Here is a 24,790-nt window from a genome sequence, read left to right on the forward strand (position 1 = left end):
AGACGCAATAGTAAAAATCTGAATGAATATATCATGTCAGGCTCAGTTCTGTTAAGACTTCATCTAACACATTCTTATTCCAATTATTAATGACCTACCTCAAATAACCTTTCTCAGCAGCCCTGCCCCCATCACTGCATGTACCAAAAAAAAAAAAAAAAAATTTCTAAAAATGTCACTGCAGAGTTCCCCTCTCCTGATATTCCTCCATTTTGCTCCTATATTATATATGGCTTCTCCTATAACAGTCAGAGTCTCAGCAGACACAGACTAGTACTCAAATGACACAAGAGACCTAACAATACATTTGCAAAGATGTGCGAAAGGTTAATGAAACCAGAAATAGATGATGAGGATGCAAAGATTAGTCACAGTGAGGCATCACTAGCACCCAAAGGCACAGAATAGCAAGGAGGGCAGAGAACTTTACTGTAACATTGAGAGCTTGCGATGGAAAGGGGTCGTCCTACAAGAACTGTAGTTATGGAGGAAACACGCATCACCAGAAAGCACAGTCCAGATATGGAGGGAGTAGAAAAGAAAAGCCCTGACTTCTCTCTTCCCACTTTCCAATCTTCTACTGGTGACTCACTTTGGCCAAGCCCAACTATGAGGCAGAAGGCAAGATGACTCAGAGCCCAGGGAGAACCTCTGAGTGAGGAAGTAGGGCAGACAGGGAAGGGAGTGGGTGAATTTAGGGAGGAGAGTAGCAAACGGAATAACCACATGGCAGATCTTCTTTGTGGGATTCCCTGAGATCAAACTGTGTTTTCTTTTCATTGGATGCTCAGTATTTAACAGCATCTAGTGCACAGTATTTGCTCAACAACCACTGGACAAATAACCAGCTGAGCTTGACATGATAAAGGTTTTTATGTCAATGCCAATTATGTTACTCCACTATATCACTGTGACCCAGGCTAACTTGTTCAACTTCTAGGTCCATCTGTCAGAAAAGATGGACCACTCATGAGACCTTGAGCCTTAGGCTCATGCCATCTTACAGCCTAGCCCTGAGCTGATCTACATTCTCTTCAAGGCAGCTCCCTGATTTTTAATGTTAAAGTATCCAACAGCTCTTACAAACAAGGCCAGGCTACCTTCATATAATTCTCAGCATTCTCTATGATGCCTGCGATAGAGAGAATAGAATATCTGTGATTCATCATCATTCACTGAAAACTATTCTCTAAACAACAACTGGTATTGCTCACACAATATAGAATCAATCATCACTTCTCTCACCCTAAAAAAGGAATCCTTACTGTACAGTTACTCCATAACTATGTGATAGGTAAGGTGACACAAAACTCTCTTTCATCTCTTCCCTCTTTCTTCAATGGTGTCATGATTCTTGTAATTGAATCAATTGTCTTTTGGAGGCTGAACCACATACTGGTTCAATTTTTCAAATTGTGAGCCATTAGCAGATAGTGAAATCAATTGGGTTGACCATGACTAGCATTCTTTAACGAGAAAGTAGGATAGGACAAAAATGAATAGAACAAAAGAGACAAAACAGAATGTACTGCAGATAATAAGGTAGCCGTGGTCATTATGAACTATGTGTTTGTGTGTATACATGTATTTTGTATGATAAAAAGATGTTCGAAAGCCAGTGTACTACATGGATGTTCTTTTTCAAAGTATCAATAACACAAAAGGGTCATTTCTGACCCATCCTTCTAAAATGGAAGGCTCAATAACATATCTTGTTTGTATCCTCTTTTTAGATATTCACATTCAGTATATACACAATTCTTTGATTAATAAGAATGAAAAGGAGCTCTTCCTTATAATTAACCTAAACCTTCCTGCTGCAGATGAACACTGTTCTTATGGTACCACCATCAGTGTATAAGGATTTTCCATATAATTCCCTTTTATGTCAAAGACAGTTTTTAAGTCTTCAGTTTTGTGGCCTTATTCTCTTTCAACGTTAGGATAAGTTTTGTTTCCTACCTCAGTTTTGTGTTCTGCTTTCTTCTCCCTCAACTACATTCCTGCTAAGCAAGATAGAAAGAAATAGAAATAATTTCTCATAGACTAGGGAAGAGGACTTTGTCACAAAGAGGAGGCTAACCTTCCTGCCCAAAGTCCATCTTTCCTTCTCTAGAAGATTGTGATCTCAAGATCACTGGTTGCAACCACTGGTAATGTAGAGATTTATATGTAGAAATTTATATGCTAAAAAAAAATAAAAGCATTAAAATTTATATTTGTGTTTCTAGATAAATGGGCAATTTACTCAGTTTTCTGAACTATGAAGTTGAATATCATAATACCTCACAGTTAATTAATTAATATGAATTGCTTAGTATCATATCTAGCTCAGAATAGGTACTAACAAATGAATGGTATCAACCATTGACAGAATCCTTGGTACATTTAGATTTGAAATAGCTTCTGTACTAATAGCTGGGGTCTAACTCATTTTAAGTCATTATCTTCATATTAAATCAGAGGCGTAGGTTTGATAATCATCTTGTAAAAATTATCTCTCTGATCATAACTTCTACTTTTCCTTAAGCCAAGGATTCACCCTGGGGTCCATGAGTATGGGGGCTATGGGCATGTACCTCTCTGATCTGCAGCCACAGGGAGTATAATGGACTTATAGCCCCAGCTGCTACCCTGTAACATCCATTATTTTCTCACTGAAGATAAATTAGAGTGATCGATCAAGATGGCAAAATAGGAAGACTTGGACCTCACCTCCCCGCACAAACACACGAAAAATACATCTGCATGTGGACATTTTTCACTGAAAACTAATTGGCAACTGGCAGAAGGACTCCTGTACAACCAAGACTGTAAGAAATATCCACACAGAATCAGGTAGGGAGGGAAGAGAAGCAATCAGGTCAGAACCTGTGCCCCTAGGAGGGGACTCAGAGGAAAGAGGAGATAACACAGGTGGAGATCTGCCCTGGGGAGTGAACGGTTCAGGCCACATATTGGGTGCCCTAGTTCTGGGTTCTGACAAAGGGAAGAGGAGCCCCCTTGGCTGGTTGGAGGGCCAGTGGGACCAAGAGGAAAACTGAAAAGCCTTGACTTCACGTGTGAGGAGCACACATGCACCGACTTGCTCCCAAAGCAGGGCAGAGAGGGCAGATTGAAAGCAGCTTGAGAGGCTGCCTGGTTTCCCACTACTGTCTCAGTGCATGCCCCAGCCTGAGCCGGGTGAACATTCCAGCCCTGCTTACATCACACTGCAGCTCCACATTGGAGCTAGGGCTGCCACAAGCAAGCAAAATGCTTGGCTGTGAAATAAACAGGCAGCCAAGACCCAAAGTGGTGTCTGAGTGGGATGGGGACAGCCACTTCTGGCACTTACACAGGTAGCACATTGGAAATGGTCCCGATCTCTGTCAGCAACCGGACCACCACAGCCCATACCCCAATACACACTGAGAGCCTGCACAGGCCCTGTCTGCCCAGCAGCTTGACTCAACATCAGGGTGGGGGTGGCAGAAACGGAGGGGAGTGATAGCTGTGAGGGACAAAGGATACTCTGGCCCAAAGCTGAGTTTAAGTGGGACAGGGGCAGCCATTACTGGTGCTGACACAGACAGCTCATCAGAAGCAGCCCAGACCTCTGTCTGGGGCTGGCCTGCCACAGCCCATGCCCCATCACAAGCAGACAACCTGCACAGACCCCTCTTGTTCCAGCACTATTCCCCTCTGGCGCAAGGGTGTTGATGCAGAGAGAGGGGAGAACACACACTTAAAAGGAACAGAGCCAGCTCAGACCCAATCCTCTGGGCTTATGCTCCAGGAACTGGAGATACTACACCATCTCCGATAGGGTGGCAAGAGCCACTGAGCAGAGGGGAAACCCTGCCTTACACTTGGCTCCAGCCCTAGCCCCTCCATCTCCAGCCCCACCTTCTACCAAGGTGGTAGCGGACAGCACACCCTGGGGAAAGAAGGGACTTGTGTTCACATCAAATCCAGCTCTCCTGCCAAAGTGACTGAGTACACAAAGACTGTATAGGGATGCTCCCACATAAGGAGAAACCTTCAGGATGACAATAGGTAACTGTTTCACCTAAATTTAAAGAGACAGAGAAATTAAGTAAAATGAGAAGACAGAGGAACTGGACTCAACTGAAAGAGCAAGAGAAAACCACTGGAAAAAAAATAAAATGTAACAGAAATAGACAATTTACCAGATAAATAATTTGAAGCAAAAGTAATAACAACTCTAAATGAATTAGGAAAAGGAAAAGATGAACAAAGTGAGAATTTTAATAAGAAACTAGTAAACATTTTTTTATAAGTCAGAACTGAAGAACACAATAATTGAAATGAAAGACACACTAAAAAGAATGAATAGCAGAATAAGTGATACAGAAGAACACATAAATGATCTGGAAGACAGAATAATGGAAATCACCCAAAGAGAACAGCAAAAAGGAAAACAAATATAAAAATATGAGAACAGTTTAAGAGACCTCTCAGGTAACATTAAGCATACCAACATTTGCATGATAGGTGTCCCAGAAGAACAGAAAGAGAAAATGGTCAAAAATGTATTTGATGAAATAATAGCTGAAAATGTCCCAAACCTAAAGAAAGAAAGAAATACCTAAGTACAGGAAGCACAGAAGGGAGTGGCATAATATATTCAAAGAGCTGAAAGGAGAAAATATGCAAACTAGGATACTCTACCCAATACAATTTTAGAATTGCAAAACGTGTTAGGTTGCCTTTTCATTTTGTTGATACTTTACTTTGCTGTACAGAAGATTTTTAGTTTGGTGTAGCCCCTGTAACAGTATCATTAGCTATAACCACCACACTGTACATTAGGTCCCCAGAACTTGTTTATCTGGAAGTTTGTACCCTTTGACCAATATTGATGATTTTAAATCATCTTCTTAGAGTCTTTGATCTTCCCTTTTGAATAAAACAGGTAATTTTTCCTCTCTTCCCATCCACTCTACTTAAGCAGAGTTTGGGCTCTTGTGATTGTTTGTAAACCCAACCAATATCTAGCTCCTTTAGATTCTGTGATCAAAGTCCTGAGATTCCATGTTAATCTCTTTTATCTACAAACAGACGCTTGTCATTTTGTCTCCAATTGCTGTGAGAACTTTACGATAGCTGGTATTACACTTTCCATCAGGCCTGGTTTGGGGCTCCCATCTCCCAGATTTAATCACACTACTACAGTTGGGTTAACCTGACACAATTGTTTCTTTCTTTAAAATGCGTTCTGTCTCATTTCCTAGGGAAAGTGCCTTTTAGTTTCCAACTATGCTTCTAACCTTGATGTAAGGCCTTGACTCCCGGTAAATGGTTAAAAAGCTATTTCAACCCCTTAGGTCAAATGAATATACGCATATAGTTTCTGGAGGTGTTCTTCCTGCAAGTTAGTCTCCACCAACCCCTAGCTCTAAAATATACAGTGTGTAGAGAAAACAAATAGAAATCATCTTTCAGTTCAAGAAAGTAGCCTCAACAACAAGTACAAAACTCTCATTTTGATAGCTATGTTAAGCCCACTTACTTCTCCCACCTGGCCCCCACACTGTGATATGACAGGGGAAAAGCAGTTTTATAGATCCATGGTTATAAGTTTATTTTCTTAAAATAAATACAACAGAGTAGTGAGTTATTACCAACAAATGCCCGAAGGATGAGAAGATCAGTAGAGAAAAAAAGTGACACGCTTATTATTCACAATGATGAACCCAAATGTGACAACAACAGTAAATCCAGTTTCTACCTTTGCTGAAGGAAAAGGACTCCCAGAAGTAACAACTACCAAATGATCATGCTCCAGAAAGGTTGATGACTTAGGTTTATTTTCCTATTAGGATGTAACACAAACGTTTAGGAAAGACTGATTTACTGCCTTTGTGATGAAAGATTGATTTATTTCCTGCCCCACTAAAACATTAAGTGGGGCAGCAAACATAAGATAGCTAACATTACTTCACACACTGCAGTTACTCATATAGTATTAGATTATCTTTCCTCATTTTTTCCCTCTCTTCTGTCTACTCTTTCTGAAATAAATTCAAGGTCATAAACCCCATAAGGGTAGGGACCTTGTCTGACTTAGTTCATCGATGTGTCTCCAATGCAAAGGTTCATACATTTATTAGTTAAGGAAATTGGACCAGTCATCTTTATTGAGTGTCTGCTCTTTGGCCTTGTGCTAAGCCTGGATGTGGTGACAACCATAACGAATTCTTGATTATAAAGAGTATACAACATAGTGGTAGAAATAGAGATATACAAGTGTAGCAAGGCAATCTAACTATCGTAATAGAGGGAACGTATAGTACCCAAAAAAACTGAGATTTTGCTGTTGACATAAGAAGATATTGAATCCAGAAATCCCTATGAAATACGAAAAAATTTCACTTGAACTTAAAGACCAGTATAAAACATTAACTGCTTTGTTATTCTTGTTGAACATCTGTGTGTGAGGGACAAAAAGAGAGGTAAAATCATTCTGATTATCGTGTTTGCTTATCTGAGAGTAGAAGTATTTTTTGAACATCAGTCCAAAGAATATCAAGGCCAAAAAACTAAAATGAGAAGAGTCACAGAAAAGAGCAAGACAGGGACAAAAAGAGATGCAGAGAAACTGAGTAGCTCAGTGTGAAATGCTGGCTTAAGTGGACAAGAGCAGGGATCTTCATGCTTTAAGTGCTCATTACCAGATGACAAGGGATATTGGCTTGTCTTGGATCAATAAATGAAATAAAATATCATTGAATAAGTGATGTTAAAAAGGATCATAATGATATTTCACACCAAATTTCAGCTTTTGCAAAAAAAGAAAAAAATTGAAGAGAGGACATTGTGCCTTGTATCAGTCTTCAATAACCTGCATATATTAGTCTCTCAATAAATGGTTGTTACGTGAATGAATACAAGTAGATGAAACATGATAAAAGAGACAATTAATGTGAGGTTACAGCTTTCCTACCTAAACTGAAGGATGATAACACAGAGTCATAGGATAAGCATGGATGTTGAAAAACTACAGGTCTTAGTTTGAAACTTGAATTCACCTTTTATTACAAGTGTAACCGTGGAAAATTTCTTTCAAGCTTTTGAGACTGTTTTCTTTCTTTTTTTTTTTTTTTTTTTTTTGCGGTACACGGGCCTCTCACTGTTGTGGCCTCTCCCATTGCGGAGCACAGGCTCCGGACGCGCAGGCTCAGTGGCCATGGCTCACAGGCCCAGCCGCTCCGCGGCATGTGGGATCTTCCCTGACTGGGGCACGAACCCGTGTCCCCTGCATCGGCAGGTGGACTCTCAACCACTGCGCCACCAGGGAAGCCCCGACTCAGTTTTCTTATCTGCAAAATATGGATGGTAGAGTAACTAACTCATCGGATTAAGTGAAATAATATATAAAGCCTTTGTAAGTGTTTTACACATATTCATTAACTAAATATTGAATATTTTTTCATGCTATAATTTTTCAATTTATTTTAGCTGCCTCAAAACCTCCAATTAGGAAATAAAAGTTTGAAGGAACAAGTAAGAAAGTGAGAGCACCTGGAATATGATTTGGAAATAATCTAAAATGAGATGAAAAGACTTTTTCATATAGTAATGAAGAGTACGGGGCAGGAATTAAAGGTAACATGCTCCCCTGCAATATTTTTTTTCATAGATTTATTTATTTTTATTTATTTATTTTTGGCTGTGTTGGGTCTTTGTTGCTCCGCGCGGCCTTTCTCTAGTTGCGGCAAGCGGGGGTTACTCTTCGTTGCAGTGCATGGGCTTCTCATTGCGGTGGTTTCTCTTGTTGCAGAGCACAGGCTCTAGGCATGCGAGCTCCAGTAGTTGTGGCTCACGGACTCTAGAGTGCAGGCTCAGTAGTTGTGGTGCACGGCCTTAGTTGCTCCACAGCATGTGGCATCTTTCTGGACCAGGGCTTGAACCTCTGTCCCCTGCACTGGCAGGCAGATTCTTTTTTTTTCTTTATTTTTTTTTAACAATGGAAGACACTTTATTTAATTTATTCTTTTTAAATCATCTCTCAACATTTCAACTCTTGGTAGAAATCAAATGCAAAACATCTGCTTTTTAAAATTAGCGTGTATTTATCTCAGTCACAGCAACCTCATACAATAAGATACACAACAAGGAGGAGCATGCTCACAGCATCTCCTATTCCAGTCCACGAACACAGTATTTCTGTGATGATAACACACACTGGCCTTTCTCTTCCAGGACAAGTTAGTTATTCCTACTTTTGTCTGCTGTGTAAGTTACGTGGCATCACGGTTGGTTAAAAGAGTTAGTGTAGTGCTAGAGCAGTCTGGAAATGGAAAACTAGAAAACTCAGGACTGGGACAGGCACGGCCACTTCTGAAACGTGAAAAGGAAGAACATCAGAGATGAATGCCCCAGAATGGGTGGGTCTTAGTAATAAAGTTGGTTGAAATTCAGCTTTATATACACATTGAATATCTACACGTGATCTACTAGATATATAGAAAAAGAGCCATAGAAGATTTTGAAAACCTTAAAATCACGCAACTGAGTTGGAAGAACATCAGCAAATTCACAGTGGCCTCAGGATTCCGCCAGATTTAAATCTGCTCAAGAGCTGAATACCTCCTTCTATCAGAAAACCCACTGCATGTAAATTCCTACAACGTTCTGTACATCACAAACACTATGGCTAAAATATACCGTTAGTTCACACGGAAGCAGATTTATTTTCAAATTCTTGCCCCACTCCTGCTCTGCACCCCAAAAGGAAATCCGGGGTCAGCAATTCACATGAGGAGTTTAAGAGGCCTTTGGGTTTAGAAGCACTGAGGCTCGGCTAAGAATCTCAGGACACATCTGTCTGATGGGCGCATGCCGGCTCCTGCCCACTTTTAGCGCAAAAAGGTCACAAATGTTGTAGAGGAATCCTGGGAAACAGGTGAAGGAAGAGAAGAGGACTGAGATAGAGGAGTGGTGGGAATCCCAAACGATTTTCCTTCTGAATTGAGACTCAAGAAGTTTGGAGTGCAAGGTTCACACTCAGCAAGCGGCAAAGACCAGGCCAGAGATCCACAGGGTGAGGTTCCTGAATTGTCACTAGGTTGTCACAGTCTGCAGGCGCACAGACCTCTCGGCCCGGACTAACCCCCTAAGTGCACACTGGAGGTAGGTGTTAGAAATGTATTGTAGGGAAGACATTGGCCCTCCACCAACTCAGGGGACATAGTCTCTGTTCCTCCTCTGCCCCTGCAATCTCCACTCTACCCTCGGGCTGTGGCGAGTGGAGGATACAAGGTGGAAGGGCATGAGCCCCTCCCCTGGAAGACTAAAGAACCCGGGGCATTTTTATAAATAGCTACATCGTTAATGTTTAAACCACTTTGAAACATACAGCAAGTTGAATATTTATTTAAAAATAAATCTCAAAAATATCTATTTACAGTAAAGTAAGAGAGGCATGTGAAAACAACAGAAAGGGGGGAAAAGTCAGTCCCAGTGTGGAAGGTCCACTCTTCAGAGCGCTAGAGCCAACTTCACAAACCCCAAGGCTGAACTGAGCTGTGGAGGCAACAGGATGACATTAAGCGAATCCTGGACTCGGGTCACCTTCGATTCGTGGAGAGGCAGTGAAGTTGGGTGGGGGGGCTGCCGCCGGGGATCCTCGTGTTTGGGAAATTGTGGTGGAGGGTTGAGCCAGTGGATGAGGCCCAGTGTGGCAGGAGGGCTCATTTCACAAGCCAACAGGTCTCTAGCTCACCACATCAGGTGGGCGTTTGGAGGGGACCTGGAGGGCCCTTCCCAGTCCAAGTTGGCTTTGCCGAGGGAGCAGTCGGCATGGCAAGAGTCCCAGAGATAGAGATCCTCTTTGAGAGACAAAAACAAAAGAACGGAACAGGGAGTGATTAGCAAAAATGAATCTGAATGCAAGTGCCACCCGTCTCTCTTGCCAGGCGGCAAAGCAGCCATCAGCTGACATATCTGAGTCGATACGGGAACTCCCACGTGGGACAGCAGGCCACAGGATCCCCCCCCCCCCACAACCAAATGGTCAAGTGCAGGCCTGTGCTTCTGGGATCAACGCCTTAACATTTCTTCCCCATGAAACCAGAAAGGTCAGTGGTGTAGCCCTTGTAGCAGGGAGGTGCAAGGTCGAGTCTATCTGTACACGAGATGGGAGAACTGGGCGGACTTGTAGTTCAGCTGGTTGTTGGGCATGAACTTGTGCAGCTCGCTCTTTTTGCAGCAGGGGTCGTAATGGTAGGTGCTGAGGCAGGCGTCGCAGGAGGCTTTCGAACACTGCGTGCAGGTGTTGGCGGCCCCCGGGAGGTCACAGAAGCCACAGAGGGAGGCGGCTGCAGGGGAGGGCTTGGATTTCAAGTGGAGGTGCAGCGGCTGGTCGAGGCCCTGCGGCTGGTCGAGGCTCTGCGTCTGGCCTGCATACTTCTCCCGCAGAGATGACCCATAGGCCAGGCTGTCGTGGACGGAGGCCTTGCTGGGGAAGCCGCCGGGCTTGGAGGGCGGGGAGCAGGTGAGCAGGCTGTCGCAGCGCTGGCAGAGGGAGGAGCTGCAGGACAGACCGCAGTTTTGGCACTTGGAGAGGGCGGACTCTTTGGCGGGGGGCGAGCGCTTGTGGTAGATGGGGTGGGCGTCATTTCTGACCAGCCAGACATCTGGCCGCAGGGCATCCTGCCTCCGGTACGTGGCCCTGGGCTCCGAGTCTGTGTACAGATCCACATTCTCCTGAGCGGAGAAGTACGTGCCACGCAGCAAGCCAAGGCCATTGTTGGGGGAGGGGGATGGCAGGTCATCCGGGCTGCCGTGGGGGGAGCTGGACATGGTCAGGAGCGAGAGGAACGGGCGGATGATCTTGTCCTTGAGGTCGTCCCCCAAGTCTGCTGCCACAGGCTCCTTCCGCAACCTCAACGAGGTCTTCAGGGGCGGCTTCCGGCTCTCCCAGTAATTGTCATAGGTGTCCACCGACCTTGAGGGCTTGGTCACATGGGGTTTGTAGTAGTCCTTGGCTGCCCGCTCGCTGGCCAACTTCTGGAGCACTAAGCGGGCCATGGAGGTTGTCAGGTGCTCCCGGCCCTCGGCCCGCCGCCGCAGGGCATCTGAGCAGCCTCGCACGTCCTCCGCGCTGCTCTTACGCTCGCTCACCACGTCCAGCTCAGAGTAGCCTTTGTCCTTCACTTGGGAGTGGATTTCCAGCATCTGTTCACACTCCACCTTGGCCAGAAAGAGTTCAAAGGAGACCATCTTCACTTGGAGGGTCTCTACCAGCTCTTTGAGCTTGTGCGCAGTCCCCAACTTGAGCACGTAGCCCATGTAATTCAGGATGGCTCGGATGTCCTCTTCCAGTAATGTGGACTTGACGTAATAAACAAAGGGGCCCGTGTAGGTCTTGATGCTTCTGAATTCCTTCTTCCACGGGTAGAGGAAAAGGTTGACACCCACTGTTTCGAGCACACTGAAGGCACAGTGCAGAGCCCGCAGACTGGAGGAGCTCAGTGAGCGCAGAGAGCTCTCCACCACCTTATAGAACTGGATCAGCCGGAATCGATAGAAGGGATCCACCTTGTGCAGGCTGAGCAGGGTCGAGGCTGCCACCCGCAGGGACTCATCACTGCCAGGCTGCTGCTTGCTGGGGGTGGTGTCCACTTTGCCTTCATGAAACTGCATGTACTTCCAAAATAAGTCATCCTTATATTTTGCATCCATTGAACTGGGCTTCCCCATCCGATCCGATCCAAGGACGGGGCTACCTTATTTCCTCCATGGCTTCTGAGATAGAGGCAGGGACATTGCTAAAAGCATTGATATGTCGCCTGCCTGGACCAGCAGAGTGCTCCCGGCACTGCCGCCGAGGACGCCCCGGCCGAGGGGAGCAAGAAGGAGCCACGGCCGCCACCGAAACCAGGCCCGGCTGGGCTCTCGCAGCTCTGGCCGGCTGCAGAGAACAGAGACCAGTAGCCCGGGGCCGCGGCGACCCGGAAACACTCAACCAGGAAGTGATGTCTCTCGGAGGCGGGTCCAAAGGGAGGCCCAGCCGCGGCTACGCCCTGGGCTGGCCTGTGGCGGCGGAGGAAGAAGCAGAAGACAGAAGAGTGAGCAGAGAGGCCGTGGAGTCCCGCTTTGGGGCCTAAAGGCCCGCTCGCAGGCAGATTCTCAACCACTGTGCCACCAGGGAAGCCCTGCTTCCCCGCAATTTGATGGAATTCACTTTACATTATGTAGATGCCAACTGAAGCACCTTAATCAAATCATCCCAAAGTGGCTTGACTTTTGTGTCATCCAAACTGGTCTTCAGGGGCCCTTCTAACCAAATAAACTAAGCCAAAATCTACTTCTGTCTTTTTTTTTTTTTTCAGGACTCACAAAGATACAGTCAACACACAGTCAGCAATTAATTGATTGTGGCCTTTGCGAAGTCACACGGCTTGATCTTCAGAATCCCCAGCTGCTTCTCAAGGTCAAGCATGCCTTACTTAAATGATATTTATTCTTGAGGACACGCTGCCAGTCCTAAAATTTTCTTGAGGACCTAAGGAGAGCATTTCACTTGAGGACATTTTCACTGGGGGAACTTTATGGTTGCCTGTGTACTCTGTCAAAAAAAAAAAAAAAATCACCTGAAGGTGGTCTTAATTTACCTTATTACTGAAAGGAAAATGTGCTGAGATAAAACTACTGCAGGATAAGTAGGCTTTTAGGCACCTTCTAGTAGGTAATATTGAAAAATAATATGTTTTTCTGAAAGGACTGGTAAGAACATGTGGAGAGGAAGTTTTATTCAGGAATTGCACATTTTAAAAAAGCAAAGTTTTCTTCTCAGAGAAGAGTCCCTTGATAAATACTATACTTCAAGAGTAGCAATTTCTGAGTTTCTATAAACGTTATCATATCTATATGTTTACATCTATCATTTTAATAATATTTACATGTTGCTTTTAATTGTACTTTATTCCGCTTTTTCTCTTAATAAAATTTCAAATCCATTGAGTGCATATGGATTGATTCTTAGAATTCATATGACAAAGATTTATTAAGCACCTACTATATACAGGAAGTACCTATATTATTCTAGAAGACAGCAGGATATAATAATAGAAAGTATTTACTTTAAAGGCCAGTGACCTTGAATTCAAACTCAGCTTTTACAGTTACAGTCTTATGACCTGTGGCTATCTGACTTCAGTTCTCCGAGTCTCAGTTTCCTCATATGTATAACAGTACTAATGAAGCCTTATGGACAAAACTGCTTGGAGAGTTCAATAAAATAATTTTCAGAGACCAAACATTTCCTAATATATAATACATATGCAATAAATGTAAGCCCCTCCCCAAGACTTATATGTCAGGTGCTGGAAAGCTACACGATATATGTGTCATACACACGGGGGCAGGGATAACTATGACATTTATAACTCAAATCTGTGCTAACATACTAATCTTTCTAAAGACAATCCTACTTTACACAGACTCCTTGATTATACCAAGCAGCAAGCATTAAATGAGTCCTGATATTTCCAGAGCTGCATTATATCTCATTTGAGATACTTCCTAAAAAAGTGTAAGAAATTTTGGCACTAGCAAATCTAAATATATTCATAGATTTGTCTTCAGCTTGTCATATGCATTCTCTTAAATATAAGGCACTTTATAGTTTATAAATGAGCACAGTAATTCACATGCCCCGGGGTGGTTTTGATTTGCTTGCATTTAAAAAGGAACACTATCAAATGATGGGGTTTATCCTTTTAATAATTAGGAAGAGTTCTATTAAATTCCACCAAGGCCATTCTTTCAACTTTAAGGTTGCAATCTCTATTCAGAAGAAAGATTTTAATTACCTCTTTAACCCCTCTCAATTCCACTATGATTTATAATGATTGTCATTTGCCTCCTTCTGGGCCAGGCATCCACAGCTCCGCATGCTCTCTCTCCTGTCTTAACTGCCTTCTCAAAATTGAAACTTCATTAACACCTTACTCATAACTTGTTTCTCAGAGTCCTGGTGAAAGGAACATCCATTTGACACCCTGAAGATTCAGGAGGACTATGCTAATTTGCATAGCAGTTTGCACAGTTTTTGTTGCATTAGTTTAAGGATTAGAATTAAGAAGTGACATGTCTTCCCTTATCATATAACTGTGTGAATACAACTCTTAGAATACTCTGGATCCAGCCTGAACAAAAACTTAATGGAGAAAAGAGGGGATAGAAGAGAGAAAGAATCCAGGCTAACGCTGTGGTTCCATATCTAGAAAAGACTACAGAGAAGTCATGGATAGACCCGTTTGGGTCCATCTGGCTCCATTTTCACTCCCGGTGTTACTCTTTCCTAAACTCAGAAATGCCTTAGTCAACTCCTTTACTAATTTTTTCAAATCTAACTATTGTCCTTGTCTCTGGCCGTTAATTCTCTAGCTTAGCTGTTTTGGTCTTTTCCTGAGATAGGTGAAACCACATTATCCTTTCTTTCTAGTTTTCAAAACAATAATGAATTTGTAAGTCCCCAGGAGGATGCTATTCTTCTGCAGGGCAGTAATAATGACTAAAACGGTTAATAAAACATTGCAGACATGAGCTCCCAACGCGTAGTGCAGCACAGAAACTGGGAATCAGATTCTGGAGTCTGACTCCCTGAGAATGAATCCCAGGTTCACTATTTTCTAGCTGTGTAACCATGAGAGAGCTACTTAAAAACCTCTGAGCTTATTTCTCATCTGCAACAAATGGATAATAACAGTATCTACTTCATAGGGGTTTCTGATGATTAACATAAGTTACCTATTGTAATCCAAACATGAAGTATAGCTAGGGCCAATAAATATTAGCAAATTGTTATTACAGAAAGATACCTTAATTTCATTTTGACTGGATCATAACAGAAACCAGGTCACCGAGGGAATAGAACCCACAGTGAAAAATCCCATGAGAAATGGGTCTGTGAAAACCCAGAGGCCTTAAATGATTTTTTGACATGTTTTATTAGAGAAAAACATTTTCTCCTTATTTTGAGAAAAGCACTTAGATCCATCCGGATTAAAGAAAAAGAACGAAGCAAGAGCAAAATAGCACAACTCAACATGATCCATCACTGCAGAGGTAGCCTCTGATGCAACCATCAAGCTGCAACCAAAAGGCTAAATGAACAGTACTGTTGCAAGGAATGAGAAGAAGTGAGAACTCACTAAGGGAAACTACCGCTATGGGCTCTTGAAAATTCATCTCTCAGAAAATGAGGCAAAAAAAAAAAGATCATGCCAAGTCTTTTTAATTGATGAATAATTTATGGACGACCAGCAGGAGCATCCAACCAGGCAGCTGATTAAATGCAAAGTATTTTGATAAGCAGAAAGTTACCACCACAGGCCTCACAGTGAAAGGAAAGCACCCCCAGCAATCAACGCCAGTCTATATGTTGGTACGTGTTACCCAGTCTCTTCCTAGAAGCTTATTTCCCCATCCCACCCTGCTTTATCACTGGCAGAAAAAGTTACCTCCTCTGTTTCTTTCTCCTGTCAAAATGATAGAGGCTAAATGTGGATAAGAAAGGCAATTAAAATAGATCTGTCACAAGTATTCTATCCCAGTGTGCCATCCTGATTTCCTTCTCTAGTGTGAACTGCTACCAGAGGATGGTAATTGAAATTTGTCAGTGTTGACAGCTGATGACTAATATGGAGATTTTCATTACATATCCCTCCTGGAATGGAAAAGAGATGAGTGCATATTAAATTCCAGATGGAGGCAGCTGTAGGACAGGGAAATGCAGACACTACTCAAGCCAGCCGTGCAAGAACTGTTTGGGAGAACTATAAGATCCTCTGAAGTTAATTTGTATGGAAATAGAGATGGCATTGGTTTTCTTCATTTTTCCCTGAGTAGCCGCATCATTTTCAACATGACCATTTATCCTCACAGTCCATTTATGTCAATATCAGCTGGAAGCCCCACCCACTAGCCTTTGGCAGAGTCAGTCTGAAAAACATTAGTTGAACTACTTAAGTTTGAAAATGTTGTAATTTTATAATATAAAAACCCAGAAGTCATTTCTAGTATTCATCTGTGTGATTTTATATTTTGTATGTGGTTTTCTTGTTTATCAGAATAGCTAAAAGAAATCTGATTAATTATATTATCTAAGTAGAATTCTGCCAAAAGATACAAAGAAATCAACGTTACTCAAAATTTTGCTGAGTTTTGTCATTGATCAAGAATGAATACTCATTCTAATGGATTTCTGGTGAATGGGCAGAAAGTGAAAGGGCTCTAAACTTGTGGTGCAATACCCCAGTTAACTAACATAACAAACTCGGCAGAAGAAAACAATATTTCTTTATTATATCCCGTAAATCTGTGGGGCAGGAATTGGGGCAGGGGTCAACTGGGTGATTCTTCAGGTACACATGGCACTGATGGAATTCTCTCAGTACTCAGCTGGCCGATAGGCAGGTCTGGAGGGTCTAAGACGGCTTCACTCACATTTCTGGTTGTATTAACTACATTTCCTTATTTTCTGTACTCTTGATGCTCTGGCATCTGGGCTCTTGCTGACGTGGGAGAGACTGCCTCTCACAGGGCTAGCCAATTCCTAGAGATAGCAAGAGTACCTTTCATACACAAACCAACCCACTCCAAAATCTTTATCCCTCTTCTCCTTATTGGGCTCTCATAGAGCATTTACACTCGGAGGAAATACTCCTCTGTTTTAATCACCCCACAGCCAGGTACCAGACAACTAGGGTCAGCCCCTATACCTGGAAGGCCACTGAAATTATTCAAATTAGCCAATTTCCCTGCCTCTTCCATTCCTTCCCACAAGAACCAAAATACAGGCCCTTGTCCATGCTTTCGCCTTACTCCTCTGCCATCGTATCAACTCCAGTGCGTCCTCATGTGGCCCTGTATGGCCAGGCATGCCCTTTCTTCTCAGAAACTATGAGTATCAAACTATCTTTTCAATGGCAGTCATCTCCTGATTTACTGGCTTCACTACACCTGCATAACAATAAAACCTACACTGACATATTTAAAAAGAACAAAAAACAAAAAAACTGGTGCAGTGGCAGAGATAGCTGGAAGGCTGGGGTCTGCTGGAACTATCATGGGGAGTACCAGCACATGATCTCAGAGTCGGCAGACTTCTTATATCACAGCTCGAGGCACCTAGAAAGAGTGTTCCAAGAGACGTGGGCAGAAGCTGCAAGGCTTCTTATGACATGGCCTTGAAGTCTCAGAATGTCTTTTTCTCTGAATTGGTCAAGGAAGTCACTAGGTGAGCCCAGATTCCATGGAGATGAATTGGCCTCCATCTCCCAATGGGCAGAGTAATAGAAAATTTGCAACCATCTTTAATCTACTGCAAACAAGCTAACTTCAGGCAAGCCCTTAAGGATCCCTAATTGAAGATCGGTGCTGGTGGTAATTCTAAAGGAATTCTAAGGGAAGTTGTTTCCTAATTTTGAGATCTCCTGGGGATAAGACAGTCCTCTCTAAGAGCATTACCTAGGATTTGTGCATGATTTCGGGCCCAGTTTTATCTGATTAGTATAGTCACTGGTGCAGAAAGCAAGAAATAAAAATAATAGCGGTGGGAGAGCTCCACTTCATGCCCATGGGAAGAGTGACACAAATAAATGTATCTCCTTATTTCATGGAGGGAGGCATGACAATATGATGATTATAAAGAGCTAGGAGACAGAGGTGTGCAGATGCCCCTACGAGGCATTACTGTTGGGATTGTATCCCATTTGTTTTCTAAACCACATGCTTTCTAAACATATATTTGCATTTGGATATAATGAGTGCAATTTTCTCTTACTGACTGAAATCGCTTTAAATGTGAAAATGATGAAGCTTAAAAGTGAATAACTCAGCTGACCAATCACCAGCATGCTAAAAGCTCCAGATTTAACCAAGAGCGCTTTCCCCCATCCCCCAACCTAGGACTGGCTAGCTAAGAGCTAAATCCTATGCCAAGAGTGTATTTAGTATTCTTGGGTTCACTCAATCTCTGATGAAAATGTTGTCACCACCAAAGAAGAGGGCTGAAAAATGCAAAAGGCGTGTTTTACTCTTCTTTAGCCTCAATGACAAAGGACGTTTAGATGTGCAATTAAGCATTTTTTAAAATACTGTGCCTGTTTATTTTTCTATCAACATGGGGTAAAATATGAATACACCCTGAATCTATCTAATCACATAAAGAATACTGCAGAAGCAACTTCCTTACATTTCATTGAAAAAGAGCAGTCATACTGCTGGACTACATTCAAGAAGTCATTGCTTTCCTATCACCAGGCAATTGTATTACTTTACATAATCAGTATTCAGGGGATGGTATTTTGCTAATAGGCAAAATCCTACAATGACAATTTAAATGGTTTGAAACATGCATGAGATAATTCGGAGTCACAGCTCTGCCAACTGCTAAACAAGTGCAGCAGGAATGCAGACTCTCTGAGCATGAAGAGTGCTGTTGGGGGAACAGCCTGTCCTGTTTGATCAAGGAGACTTTGCTCACATCAAGTCAGGAGCTCAAGCCAGCTAATATCATCATTTCAGACTCTTACTAGGGGAGATTAAATGTCTTCACTGGATAACTCCATCGCTTACCATGGGTGGAAACAGAGAACAGGCAGATGGTTTTCAGTGGTTAGGAGTGCAGACTCAGGCTAGAATAAAAAAAAAAGTCTCGGTTTGAGCCCTGGCTCTGCTACTAATTAGCTCTGTGAGTTTGGGTAAGTCAGTCAGTCTCTCTCAAATTGACTCTTCATCTGTTTAAAAAGTAAAAACAGGACTTACCTCCTAGAGCTATAAGGATTAACTGAAATATTATATGCTCAACAGCTCAAAGTCTGACAAGTAAGTACTCTGTAAAAGTTCACATCTGCTGTTTAAAATGGGAAATTAACATAATTTGGAAATGACGAACCCTACATGAATGGGCTTTAGGGGGGTCAATGAATCCACAGAAAATGTGACAAAATTCTGAATTTTTCTGGGAAGAAGTTTCATAGCTTTCATTAAAGTCCCAAGTGGGCTCATAATAACAACAAAATAGTAACTATCACTACCTTATGTATTTGACAGTATAGAAAATGCATGTTTATGAAACTTCAACAAACATTCTTCAAGTTTTACTAAGTACAGGCACCATGCTAAGTTCTGAGGATGTCACGATGAGTCTAAGTACCTTCCCATAGAGAGGTGTGTGTGGAGGAAGGGAGAATGAACATCAGTGACTAATCCATAAATAAATGTGAAATGTGATACATATTATGAAAATGAAGAGCAGGGTACACATGGCAGGAGAAAACAATCTAGGTAACTATTTAGACTGTTGCACCCAAGCCTTACGTTTGAGTAGATCTGGCTTCCTGGGTTGGGGTGGCAGGGGGCTCAGTCTCCTCGCACTTGGCTGGGATGCATTAGGGCTGATGGCTACTGCCCTAGGCCATGTGCGTGGGGCTGTGTGTGTACCTACTGTGTCTCTTCAGGGGTCCTACTCCGTGCCCACCTCCTCCCAAAGTAATCCAGCGCTCCTACTGGTGTGGCTGAAGTCTAGATGTACCACACAGCTGGCCCTTTCTTCCTCTTAGAACTGATTTACTGCAAAACCTTAGCATACTGGGACCATAACATACATTTATTTTTTCAGGACAACAGCCTCCTACAATATTATTTGAAGCCCCCTTTCCTGCTTGAAAGCCATTTCCTAAACAACAACATCAACAAATTTGTAATTGTATATGGTAACAGATGTTAGCTAGAATTATTGCAGTAATCACTGCACAATATGTATAAATATCAAATCATCATGCTGTACTCCTGAAACTAATATAAGGTTATATGTCAATTTTACCTTGATAAAAAAAGATAAAAGCATTTTTGTATTTATTCTTTTTAAATGTCTATAAATATACCTATATGCAAATATAAATTTATATAAGTGCATTAATCAATTATAACATTTGCCTTTGTGGTCTTTTTTTTTTTTTGCGGTACACGGGCCTCTCATTGTTGTGGCCGAGCCGCAGCATGTGGGATCCTCCCGGACCGGGGCATGAACCCGTGTCCCCTGCATCGGCAGGCAGACTCTCAACCGCTGCGCCACCAGGGAAGCCCCAGCCTTTGTGGTCTTTTATTTTCTTTTGCTCTGTTTCACTTCCACCTCTCCGTCCCAACTATATCAGTGCCCCTATAACACTGCCCTTATTAATAAATTCAGCTAGTATTAAATATATATCTATATGAAACTGTTATTATCCATACTTATAGAGTCATTTGTGTTTATATTTATGTATATATAGAAAAAGAATCATATAACAAACACCCTTCCTCATCTTGCTCACCTGAGTTAGCAGTATCTCTTGGCTATTCTTCGAAGTCAATTATTATAGCTGTATTTAAATTTTTAATGGCTGCATAATATTCCATAGTATGGATATGCCATGATTGTTTCTGTCATTTTTCTAAAGTTAGGCATTTACTTTTTCCAGGATTTTATACCATGAACGAACTTGCAACAGTTATCCCTGTTCATACATTCTTACATACTGGTAATTCCCAAGAAGGGATCTCCTCAATCAAAAGTTATATATGTTTGTAATTTTAATAGCGACGGGCAGTTGGTTTTCCAAAATGACTAAGCAATTCACATTTTGTTACCACCTATCTTCACAGGTACATGTAGGATACACAGAGTTAACTGCTGTACCCTATTCCCAATCTGTATCCTGCCCAAAAGAACTTTATCCTACCAGTTTCAAAAGTCACAACCCAACTTTCACCACCCTAATGATTCTATGCTTTGAATTCCATTTGATCATTTAACAAATATTTATTGAATGCCTACTGTGTGCCAGTTACTTTTCTGGGCACCTTGAGATATACAGGTAAACAAGACAGCTGAAAGAAACAATGAACAAATGTTACCAAAAGTAAATTTGAGGTGCTGGGAAGTATGTGTCAGGGAAAGGTCACATAGTCTGGGGAGACTTTACTGAAGGAAGAAATATTCAACTTTTTTTCCGCTTTTAAACCCATTGCATTAGTTTCTTATGGCTGCTATAACATGTTACCACAAATGTAGTGCCTTAAAACACTTTGCTCCCCTTTTAACTGTGTGTATTAGTTTCCTGATGTGGTGCTGATAAATTACCACAAACTTGGTGCTTTAAAACAACTGACATTCAATCAAAACTACAATGAGGTACCATCTCACACCCATCAGAATGGGCATCATCAAAAAGTCTACAAACAACAAATGCTGGAGAGGGTGTAGAGAAAAGGGAACCCTCCTACACTGTTGGTGGTAATATAAGCTGGTGCAGCCCCTGTGGAAAACAGTGTGGAGGTTCCTCAGAAAACTGAAGATAGAGTTACTGTGATACAGCAATCCCACTCCTGGGCATATACCCAGATAAAACTATAATTCAAAAAGATACATGTACCCCTATGTTCATAGTAGCACTATTTGCAATAGCTGAAACATAGAAACAACCTAAATGTCCATCAACAGGTGAATGGATAAAGAAGATGTGGTACATATATACAATGGAATACTACTCAGCCATAAAAAGGAATGAAATAATGCCATTTGTAGCAACATGAATGCAACCAGGGATTATCATACTAAGTAAGTCAGAAAGAGACAAATATCATATGCTATCACTTATATGTAGCATCTAAAATATGGCACAAATGAACCTATCTACAAAACAGAAACAGACTCACAGATATAGAGAACAGACTTGTGGTTGTCAAGGGGGTGGGGAGTGGGGGAGGGAAGGACTAGGAGTTTGGGATTAGCAGATGCAAACCAGTATAGAGAGGATGGATAAAAAAATAAGGTGGTACTGTATAGCATGGGGAACTATATTCAATATCCTGTGATAAACCATAATGGAAAATAATACAAAATAAAGGAATGTCAAAAAAAATGTAAAAGAGTTGACATTCACTATCTCACAGTTCTGGAGGCCAGAAATCTGAAATCATTTTCACTGGGCTGATATCAGGGTGTCAGCAGAGCTGTGCTCCCTTCGAATACTCTAGGGGAGAAGCTGATCCTTCTCTCTTCCAACTTCTGGTGGATGCTGGCATTCCTTGGCTTGTAGCTGCATCACTCCACCTTCTGCCTCTCTGTTCACATTGCCTTCTCCACGTCTGTCTGTGTCAAATCTCCCTCTGCCTCTTTCTCATAAGAATACATGTGATTACATGTAGGGGCCACATGGATAAACCAGGATGGTTTCCTCACCTCATAATCCTTAACTTAAATCTGCAAAGGCATTATTTGCCATATAAAATAACATTCACAAGTTCCAGGTAATAGGACATAAATATCTCTAGGGGGAGGTAGAGGGGCATTATTCAGCCTACTACACTCATTTATTTATTTTATTCTTGCACGGAATTCACATTCAGAAATTTTTATTTTGGATGTGAAAAATTCAGCATATACCTTCCTTACCCTTGATTTTGGAAAAATAATATAAATAGTGACTAATATATATTTATATATAATACATTTATATTATTATAATATATATAAATATATAACACAAATTCATGCAAAGAAAGTTATCTACCATCATTAAATTTTCCCACAAAACGTAACAGATTAAGAAGCAGTTCTATCTGTTAATCCCATACTCCTAATTGTCCCTCCCCTTCCACTTTCTCCCCTTTGGAAACTATCACCATATTGTAAATCAACTATACTTTAATAAAAAATAAATAAATAAAAAGGAAAGAAGCAGTTCTATATCTCTGGTCTATTCTGAGCACTAAATCACTAGGTGCTCCTAGTTAAATCACTTTTTCTTGCAATAGTTTGAGTTCTAAGTATTAGCATGTACTACTTTCCTCCTCACAGTTTAAGAAATGATTTTCCATTGTCTGTACCCCTTTTTTGGTTCCAACCTTTTCAGTCTTTTATTTTCTCCAGTTTATCCATTATGTTCCCAGCTTTGCCCCAAGAACTACATAAACAAGTTTCCTTCCAGTTTGCTTTGCACTCAAGCACAGTTGAATGAGGTTGCTGTCGGTTTCTTAATTTGTTTCTATATTTGTTTATTTATCAACTACTATAAAATTTTTATAAAGTATATCAATTAGTTAGAGCCCAAGAACGACCAGAATTTATTTTTCTACCTTTTATACTAAGGAGAAAGATAAGTTCTTCGCAAACTTATTCTTTAAAAGTACATGATAAAAAAAAAAAGTTTGAAATAATTTATTAAACATCCCATGTGTGTATGCCTTTACATTGGCAGAGACTTATCCAATCTCTTATAATACCCAGTTTATAGCTGACATTCACATTCGACAAGAAACAATCCATCATTTAGCCATGACAGACATTGCTGGCCAATCCTGATGCATTCTTTTTAGCTGAGATTTGGCTTCAGAATTCTTCTGAATGAGACACTCTGCCAATCAGGTGTCAGAGCTGGCACCTGAGAGGACACCTCTTTACTGTCCCTGGATAGACTCACTTTTCCAGATTTTACTCTGAATTTAAAATGTGGTCATAAATTTACTCCAGTAAACTCTGCGGGCAGTATATCCACATCTCATGGTAATTTTGGGAACTCACAATTTCAAGCAGCTCTTTATTGGAAATATAATCCTATGTGCTACTTCATTCAACAAGTTACTTTTCTTGATTAACTTTTAAGGATAATAATACCCAGAAATCATTAGAAGGAAAAAATCCCTTTCTATTTTCATTTTCATACACACGTTCTTTTCTCTTCTACTGTCTGGCATTTTCTATTTTTCTCTTTCTTCCTGAACATAATAGCAATAGATAGCCATTGTTTTGAAATAATATGTAGCATTTAAAATTCTTTGCTCAACACTTTGAAATGTTCTAACAAAAGGTGCAAATGTGTTTTGAAGCACTTTATAGTCAGTCATAAATTAATGATATTGTTTATCCCATCACTACAAGAAATCCAATAGATCTTGCGGTCAAAGACAAAACTCTCCTACTGGATAGCAGATGACTGACACCTCAGAGGAGTACAGGAAATTAAAACCTTCACAGGTGAAATTGACAACTTGTTTTAAAACTTAAATGTTAATTCCCTTACAAGTGAGTCACAAGAAAGTGACTGAAGACTGAAAGTGAAAAAGACTGAAATATTATCTATGAAACACAAACCAAAATCACTTTTGGTTACTCATCCTCCTTAACAGTAGCAATACACTTCAGACCAGTTCTCCTTCAAACGGTGACATACGCTTTGGTTGGAGGAGGTCATGGAAGCATGTGACTGACAGTTGATCTCATGCGAGACCCAGGGGATCGGAGGTTCCTAGCCCCCTCCCTTGTCTTTGGAATGTACATTCTGCCCACTGTCCCCACAGTGGGAGCTGATTTCAAGGATTCAGCCCTGAGGGAGCAATGTGTTATTGAGATCATGTGGATGGAATACATGACTGAGCCCCATTAAGGCCTCTGTATAAACATTTTTTAAGATTCTGGCAGGTGGGTGTAGAGACCTATTTGTCTTATAGCTGACCAAGGCAAGACTCCTTGTATGTTAAACCTTCCACCTACCAGTCTGGAGTGGCTGCCTCTCTCTCCTGTCTCTCCTTAACCTCCAGGTACGGGGGCCAGTTTCTGAACCAATAGCTTTGCAGTCAAGCAAGTCTGAACTCAAATCTGTCCCCATGCCCAATTAAATGGTAACCTTAGACAAGTCACTTTGTCTCTCTGAGCTTCCTGTTTTCATCTGTAAGAGGGAGACTGTGACATTATGTAAAGCACCCAGTGTGTACCCGGTGCCATAGGACA

The 24,790-nt window shown here is 41.6% G+C and overlaps 1 pseudogene; it reads right to left on the reverse strand.

Annotated features, from left to right (window-relative positions):
• Positions 1-10,128: 10,128 nt before the first annotated feature.
• LOC132419462 (spermatogenesis-associated protein 2 pseudogene) lies at positions 10,129-11,709 on the reverse strand (annotated as a pseudogene).
• Positions 11,710-24,790: the final 13,081 nt, after the last annotated feature.

The sequence above is a fragment of the Delphinus delphis genome, chromosome 2 (genome assembly GCF_949987515.2).
Source record: "Delphinus delphis chromosome 2, mDelDel1.2, whole genome shotgun sequence".
NCBI lineage: Eukaryota > Metazoa > Chordata > Mammalia > Artiodactyla > Delphinidae > Delphinus > Delphinus delphis.